This window comes from Ixodes scapularis, unplaced genomic scaffold, assembly GCF_016920785.2.
Source record: "Ixodes scapularis isolate PalLabHiFi unplaced genomic scaffold, ASM1692078v2 PGA_scaffold8__174_contigs__length_109621045, whole genome shotgun sequence".
Taxonomy (NCBI): Eukaryota; Metazoa; Arthropoda; class Arachnida; order Ixodida; family Ixodidae; genus Ixodes; species Ixodes scapularis.
In genome coordinates this window covers 17263154-17271557 of record NW_024609883.1, presented here as the reverse complement: position 1 = coordinate 17271557, position 8404 = coordinate 17263154, and positions in this window count along the sequence as shown.

Sequence of the window (8404 nt, the reverse complement as noted above, 5' to 3'; positions counted from 1 at the left end):
TTTGTAGGGGTAATTGATTACTCGGTATTTTCTAAAAAAAAAAAAAATTTCTAAAAGTGTGGTGGCCGAATATTCGGGGATCGGCATTGGAGTCGGGATGTTACGGCGAAAATTTCATCCACATGCCGGGATCCACGTGCCTTGTCCCCCTAGCGAGGGGGACAAGGCCTTCACAATTTTAGGTTCGCAACAGGGGTGCGTCAGTACTGACGTCTTATTTTACATCAGGCCTCTCAATTTAAAACACACTATAAATGCCATGCTTGAAATTCTTTTGGGTGTACTTCCTCTCAGCAAGTATATGGATTCTGTCTCAAAAGGTCTAATCTGATGTTGACCGCACCTCAGGTTTCCACCGACGATTCATCAGGACGAGACCCAACCAAGACACCAGAGAGAGCGACTTAAGTGAAGGAGGCTACATATACGCCAGCTTCTTGCGGACAAGAACCGAAAATAGATAGATGGTGGGTGTTACATTCACTATGCCTTTTGGCATACACATCATTCTGTTTGTTACGTTTCAAGATTACTGCAGAGCTCAATTTCAACTATTGTAAAATACCGAGCATGCGCCCAGATCGCAGAAGCGGCTACCCCCCGTTTTCGGACCAATTTGCAAGTAAGCAAAGGGCATACCAGACACCCATCAACCAGTTTTGAGCCATGCTCAAAATATTAAAAGAACACATCAAGTGCGAGGTGCTGTGGCGTCCTTGCCCCAATAGCGCCGATCGCAGAGTTGACAGATCCGTGCCGGGCGCAAGCCTTGTCATGGCCTTTGGGAACCAGGGAATCGAGATTAAAGAAGTAACACAGAAATCGGAGACGAGTGGCGAAAGTGGGCAGAGTTAACAGAAAACAAGGATGAAGGGGGTTCTGCCGCATGAGGCGTCTATGTACCGTGCATGTAAGTTTGAGTTTGCTGTAGGTGGCAACTAAAAAAAATTGTTACTTGGACGTAACCAATCGCAAATCTCTCTTGCAGTTTCGGCGGCCCACAAGCCAGCAGGTGCCTGTTCGTTCTCGTTCAAAGGTGAGGATTCCAGATTTTCTAGTTCGCTCTGCAGCAGCAATACTGAAGCCAGACAAGCTGTAGGGCATAATTAATTGACGGAGCTCAGATCAACTGGGGACGCTTTCATTGAAGCTTGTTTTGCTGCAATACATGTGGACAACATGTTTGTCGACGTGTGCCCAGTTTTGTCGCAAGAGGCATAATATGTCACGCGCATGTAATTTTCAGCGGATGGTCCAGCTGCGCCAATTGTGCCATTTCGATAAATTCCCCTTTTGCCTGTGCCTTGCTGCGCCTAAATACATAAATTGCGCCAAACCACGCCAAACTGCGCCAAAAAGAGCTAGTCGATCCGTGAACGAATCTTTTTTTTTGTTGTTGTTGGAAGAATGGCGTTTTCTACTGGGAACCCAGTGGAAAATAGCCAACACACTCCAATCCAGGCTTCCGGCTCGGGGACATTATTGTTTGTTGCGACCCTTGTGGAATGCGGCGTTGTGGCTGCTCTGTTTTGCATCGCCACTGCTAAGTTCTCCCAAAGATGAGCAAACGTAATTTTTTTTCTGCATGCGCATAGGAAGTTAGAGACCCCATAGTAGAAATCCGTTCGGACGCTCGTTCACTGGCAGCCCAGCGGCATCAATACCGAACATGGTTATCTTTTCGCTCGCGTGGTCGTTGCTTCATTTCCTTGTTGCGAATTGTTGCGTGTTCTTTTTCATGGTGAAATACCGTAAACAATTGGTTACCCACTTGGTTGTCATACTGTCGCACTGCGTGTGAACACAGAATGGAGCTTACAAACCAGTTTAATAAATTTCTATAGCTTAAGATGCTCGGACGCCTTGAGTATATTTATCACAATAGAACCGAAACGAACCAAGTTGCGTTAAAGATTTACACAGTGAGAGATCGGTCTGACCTAGGTTATATCGACCGTGATTCACGCTGTAAATAAATTTAGCCTCTAGCTTTACTGGTATTGATTACACAACTGCGCGTCCGTGCTATGCTCACCAGTTTGAAAAAGGCGGGGATGCGTATAGAGCCCAATATTCCTGGGTCAGAATCGCGGCAGATGATTACCAGTGCGAGGGAGGAAACATATTTACACGATTGTAAGTCTACTCGACTGTAGGTTGATTCCCCCACACCGCGTAACAGGAAAATAAAAATAAATATACGTATAAAGAAATTATATAGGGGCGCATTTGACACGAGTTGCATTCTTTCGCGACGCACGCCGCAAGTTTTGCTTCTAACTCTCGAAATCATCCCGACTTTGGGTTTGTGGAAACCTCGTTGTTTGCTGCCAGAGTTGTAAGTCACGGATCGACGCAGCCGCCACTGGCGTATCACCCGTTCTGAGATGTCCAATTTGCAGGCCTGCCACGCACTTGTCGGTGGCCTCGGCAAAAGGAATTTCTCCTCTCGAACGTTGCCATCAATAAGCGCCGAAAGCAACTCGGGCCCGGAAGGGTCATGACGAAGCAGAGGACAAACAGCGGCAAAAAGATAACGTGTTGCCGTGACGCTTGAATAGCGCGATGCCATCGACAGCCTATGGAAGGGGACTTTGCCAGGGCAGTACTACTCCTAACCTGCGGTTTTTAATGTGCTGCAATATTTGATATAATGAATGGGCACTGGTACCACCAGTAAAAAACAGTACAGAAGTGCTATTTGTTCGTGTTGCTCCAAAATGTTTAGTTTTCCTGATACAAGGAGCTTCACAAAGAGATTTTCCCTGCTCGAAAAGGGGAGTTTATGTAATACAAATTGCTCCCAAATTAGATTTTTCGTTCTACAAAACCTAAGACTGCTGGACCACCACTAAATTTTGAATATATCCGGCTTAGTGCGCTGTAGGTCGCTACTCAAAGAAATTGTTTCTTGGACGCAATTAATCGCAAAACTTTCTTGCAGTTTCCATGGCCCACAAGGCAGGAGGTGCCAGTTCATTCTGGTTCATAGGTGAGGATTATAGATTTTGTAGATTGCTCTGAAGCAACAATACTGAAGCCAGACAAGCTGTATGGCATATTTAATTGACGGAGTGCGGAACGACTGGGGATGCTTTCACTGAAGCCTGTTTTGCTGCAATACACTGCTTGTCTGGCTTCAGTATTGCTGTAGTCAACAAAACGTGTGCCCAGTTTTGTCACAAGAAGCACATTATGTAACGCATATGTAATTTTGAGTTTATCCGACTTAGTGTGCTGTAGGTGGCTGGTACTTGGTACTTGGACGCAACTAATCGCAAATCTCTCTGGCAGTTTCCACGGCCTAAGGGCCAGCGGGTGCCAGTTTGTTTTTCCTCAAAGGTGAGAATTCCAGATTCCCGAAGCAGCAATACTGAAGCCAGACAAGCTGTAGGGCATTTTTAATTGACGGAGCTCAGAACGACTGGAGCTCCTGCATTGAAGCTTATTTTTCTGCAACGCACGCGGGCGACATTGACGTGTGCCCAGTTACGTCACAAGACGTAACTGACGTCTTGAATCTTTCCGACTTAGTGTACTTTACGTGGCAACTCAAAGTACATGCTACTTGGACGCAACTAACCGCAAATCTTTCTTCCAGTTTCCACGGCCTACAAACAATCAAGCACCAGTTCGTTTTTCCTCAAAGGTGGGCATTCCAGATATTCTAGTTTGGTGCGAAGCAGGAATAGTGAAACTAGACGAGCGGATACGTATATTTAATTGACCGAGTTCAGAATGACTCGTTGCAGTGGCATTGAAGCCTATTTTTCCGCAATCAACGCAGACATAATTTTGAATCTATTCGGCTTAGTGAAGGATTGCTACTTGTCGCGAACTAATCACAAATTTTTATCTTGCTGTGTCTATATGGCTGCAGCGAGCAGGTGCTGCTTTCATTAAAAGGTGAGGATTTCACATTCTGTTTTCAAACATCAAGTTTTTGAGTCAGGTTCCTAAGCAATTAACTTTCTTTTGCAGTAAATGCCAGATCCTCCAGTACAGGAATATGTTAAGTATATTTGGTATGGATAAGTCCAGTGTTTGCTTCTTTGTTCATAACTTGACAACAGCAACACCTTTTATTTTATCACTCAAAAATACACACAAGGAGAGACTGCGTTGCAAAGAAATGTGGTGCTGAACGTAATATTCCAACTCTTATATAGTTTTATTGGTAGCCGATATAATATATTGGATTCCAATATCTATAATACGCTAAGTAAACTGGAATCGTAAACCCTTATTGCATCCCTATACGGCACATGGGGATCCAATAATGGTTTATACGGTATTGGATTACAATGTTTTTAGCATATTATGGATACTGAAATCCCATACCAAACCCTTATTGTAATACAATACAATAAATGTAATGTTTTCAAATACACTGTCCATATTGTATTGTAGTACAATAAAAATATATTGTTTACCAATATCCATAAACGCTGTTCATATTGGGGTTTTCCAATAGGATGCTTCAACACAATATATATATATATATATATATATATATATATATATATATATATATACATATTAGGGTACTTGAATAAAAGACTACCTCCGAAATCGCATGCAGTATATTTATATTAACAACAACTATTCTAAATCACTCAAAATAAAGTCCGGTGTTCCACAAGGGTCTATTTTGGGCCCGCTCTTATTTATTCTTTATGTGAATGATATCACAAATATTTTGGGATCCCCTGACCTGGTTATGTACGAAGACGACACTGACGTGTTTTTCGGTTCAACCTCTAAAGCGGCCTTAGAATCTATGACAAATAATTATCTAGACAATCAATCAGTGTGGTTTCAAAATAATAAATTACAACTAAACGCAAAAAAAATATATATGTATATAATTTTCGCTCCCGTTAATAGGTGCGACAACACTAAGATGAAAATATATTTCGAAAATGAAATTATAAAGGAGGTTACAGAACAAAAATTTCTTGGTGTGTTGTTCAATCGGGAGTTAAGTTGGAACACGCACATAAATAAGCTGAGCTCTGAGCTATCCCGAGCCGTCGAATGTATTTATAAAATAAGAAATCTCACACCTCTGTGGCTAAAAAAAATATATATTACGCTTTATTTTACTCCAAACTGTGTTATTGCATTTTAGTCTGGGGCACGACATCGGCAACCAATTATAATAGGTTGATCATCTTACAAAAAAAAAATTCCACGACTATTTGAAAATTATAAAGGCAAGCCTCAAGGTCTCCCAACTGAACCGCTATTCAACAAATATGGCATACTTAAAGTGAATCAAATTTATTATTTTAAATTGTTACAAATAATACACACAAAAAAACTCTTTGCAATTCCGCCAGAAAACAGATCGTATCACACACTTAGACATAGAATCAGACAACCTCCAAAAATACGTACTGATTACGAAAAACAAACGACATGCTTCAAAGCCGCCAAAATTTTGAATAATACGGAAGATCTAATAGATTTTAACTGCAATATACTCCAAATCAAAAAATACTAAAGGCACTTCTGCTGGGCAGTGACATTGTGTTCTGATATGTGTGTACTGTGTTAATTAAGTACTTTATAGGCACCATGTTTAAAGAAAAGCTGAAAAACGTCCTTGAATTATAAAAAAAAAATGTTGGAATGTGGACACCTTAAAAATGGTGTCTTAAGTTTTCTTTTGATCTTGTTAGTAGGAGCGTCATAATCATTCGTTAAAATTTCAGCGTAGCCCTGCATGTTGCGGCACACCGAACAAAGCAGAGCGCAAGAACGGTGAAAAAAAAAAAAAAAAACTAGCAAAAGTGACGTCATTGGCAGGGTCCGATAACCCTTGTACACCAGTAGGCTGACTTGGGGATGCCAACAATGACGTCACGACGCTTTGGACAGATTACAGGTGGAAGAGAGACTCACTGCATGCCCTGCTGCAATCACTGCACATATTCTTGAAAAATAAATGCAGTTTACGTTGACTTTCGCCCAAGTTAAGTGCGATCACTGAATTCATGGGACAAAATGCTATGGAAGTCCACTCTTAACTCAGATTTCTTAAAAAGTGCTTCAGCTTCTTTTTAATGCTACTTGGACTTAGTTGCACTAGCCGGTTCTAGTTTACATTAAGCCCAAGAAGCTAAGCTATTAATTTGGATGTGACATACAGTAAACTCTCATTAATTCAAACTTCAGGAAGCCACGAATTTTGCATGAATTATCAAAAGCTCAAATTATCAGTCCATCAAATATGTTGGAAGATAAATTATGATTTGCTATATGGATGGCTGCACACGCAAAACAGATATCTGATGAATTCCTCTACATAGGCCTACTACTAATAAGCAGGTATGCCACACAAGAAACATTGGTGAAATTTATGACACAAGTTTATTCAACCCTCAAAAATGTTGTTTATCGGGGACTGTTTAGACAGCACATGACACCTCAAAACAAAATTTTGTTCAACCAGCAAAAATGATTTCTCTTATGCAGGGTGATTCAAGGAGAGGCCTGGCTCTTTGAATCGACCGCAAAATTCGGTCGTAGCGCGATAGGTTAAGAAACCGAATTTTGCGGTCGATTCAAAGAGCCTGGGCTCTCCTTGAATCACCTTGTACTTGTCTGAACGCTGTGACGTAAAGCCACGCCTTTACGTCACAGCATCTACGCAAGTTGCTGTTGAAACTGCCGTGCAGCACCCCTTTTCATCGCTCATGTGTCTTCTGCTTCAGAGACGTATATAGAGAGAGTTTAACCATTCATTGTAGTGTATACGAGGCAAATGAGGAAGCACCATTGGCCGAAGGTGGGCTGGGCATGTTCCAGAGCATTTTCATAAATGCAAATATGGTCAACCAGAAGTTGCGCATAATACCCTGGCGGTGGTTGCGAAAAGCGAAATTCATAAGTGCGTCGTGGTAACTCTCGGTGACTGGAAATATGGTGCACATGATGTTTTGATCACGGTCATGCAACATCATGGTGGAGGATACATAAAGATATAGAAGATACAAAAAGCATGCGCGACCAACAGAGTGATTGACATAATCCGAGCGCCGGGAATCTGCCGTGGAAGCGATCAGGCTTTGAGCAAAACAGAAATCAAGTGGCACAATCATTTATTACATCTTCTTGCATAACCATAATCGAAATATTTTGTGCACCATAACCATGAAGAGGTACTGCATTTAACCCTTACGCACTTATTAAAACTGTTTCTCCCTACCACGGCTAGGAGATTCTTTTCGGCTTCTGGTTGGCCAAGATATCTTGTCAAGCCCTCTATCTGCGTCCCGGTGTTAGGCATCTGCATTGCGCGAACTTCGTTTGCGCTTTCTTCTCTGTTCTAAACTCCCAAACTTAATTCGAGCCACGGGCATTGATGGCGACAGTCGCTCGGTAATCGGGACAACGTTGCTCGGTTTTAGGGTACACGGATAACGACAAAAAGCGTTAAATACTGTCCAAGGACCTATGTATCTTGACCGGAATCCGGCAAGGCCAGTGCGGCTGTTTCTACATGACCCCAATCTCCGGTGGCAGTGGTTTGCTTCTGTAAACTGAAAAGACTTTTCCCCAACGCCATCCTCGACCGTGCTCGTAACATTTTGTGAATGGAGCGGAAACCGAACTTAACGCTGTACCGTCGATGAACATGGGGTACGCTAGCAAGGTGCGTGCAAATTTTCCCGAGATAATTGCTGTTTCAGGTTGTAACATTTTCTAACTGAATTTACCTTAATATTGATATTTCAGAGTGTTGACAATGACTCAATTTCATCAACTACAACGCTGAGTTGAAGGCTCATTTCCGCCGCCGGGTGTGGCTGGAAATTGTCGAAAAGCTTGTTCTATCGGTCTTCCTGAATCGCAATTTCCTGAGCCATACCAGAGAGCCATGAACCTATGTTGACCGTCACAATGCGACTAGATTCTTCTTATTTTCAAAATTAGTACATAATGTAGCCGGAAAGAAACCTTCAATTTCTGGTGCCGAAAGTTGAAATATGCTCATGCATCAGTTTCGAATCGTTGAATCATTGACCGACTCGCTCAGGCAAAAGGCCCATCTCGACTTTGCTGTTTTCAGGTCTCGGCAAAAGACACACTCGTTGGCACGGGATCCTCAAATAAAACGTTTATAAACACCGATGCATGAGCATGTTTCTATGTTTATAAACAGTGATGCATGAGCATGTTTCAACTTCAAGCAATAGAAATTGAAGGTTTCTTTCCAGCTACATTTATGTACTAATTTTGAAAATAAGTCTATAAATAATATTCTAGTCCGTCAGCATGAGCTCATGACTCTCTGGTATTGCGCAGGAGATTGCGATTCAGGCAAAGCGATAGAACTAACTTTTCGACAATTGCCAGCCACACCTGGCGGCGAAAATCGGCCTTCAACTAAGTGCTG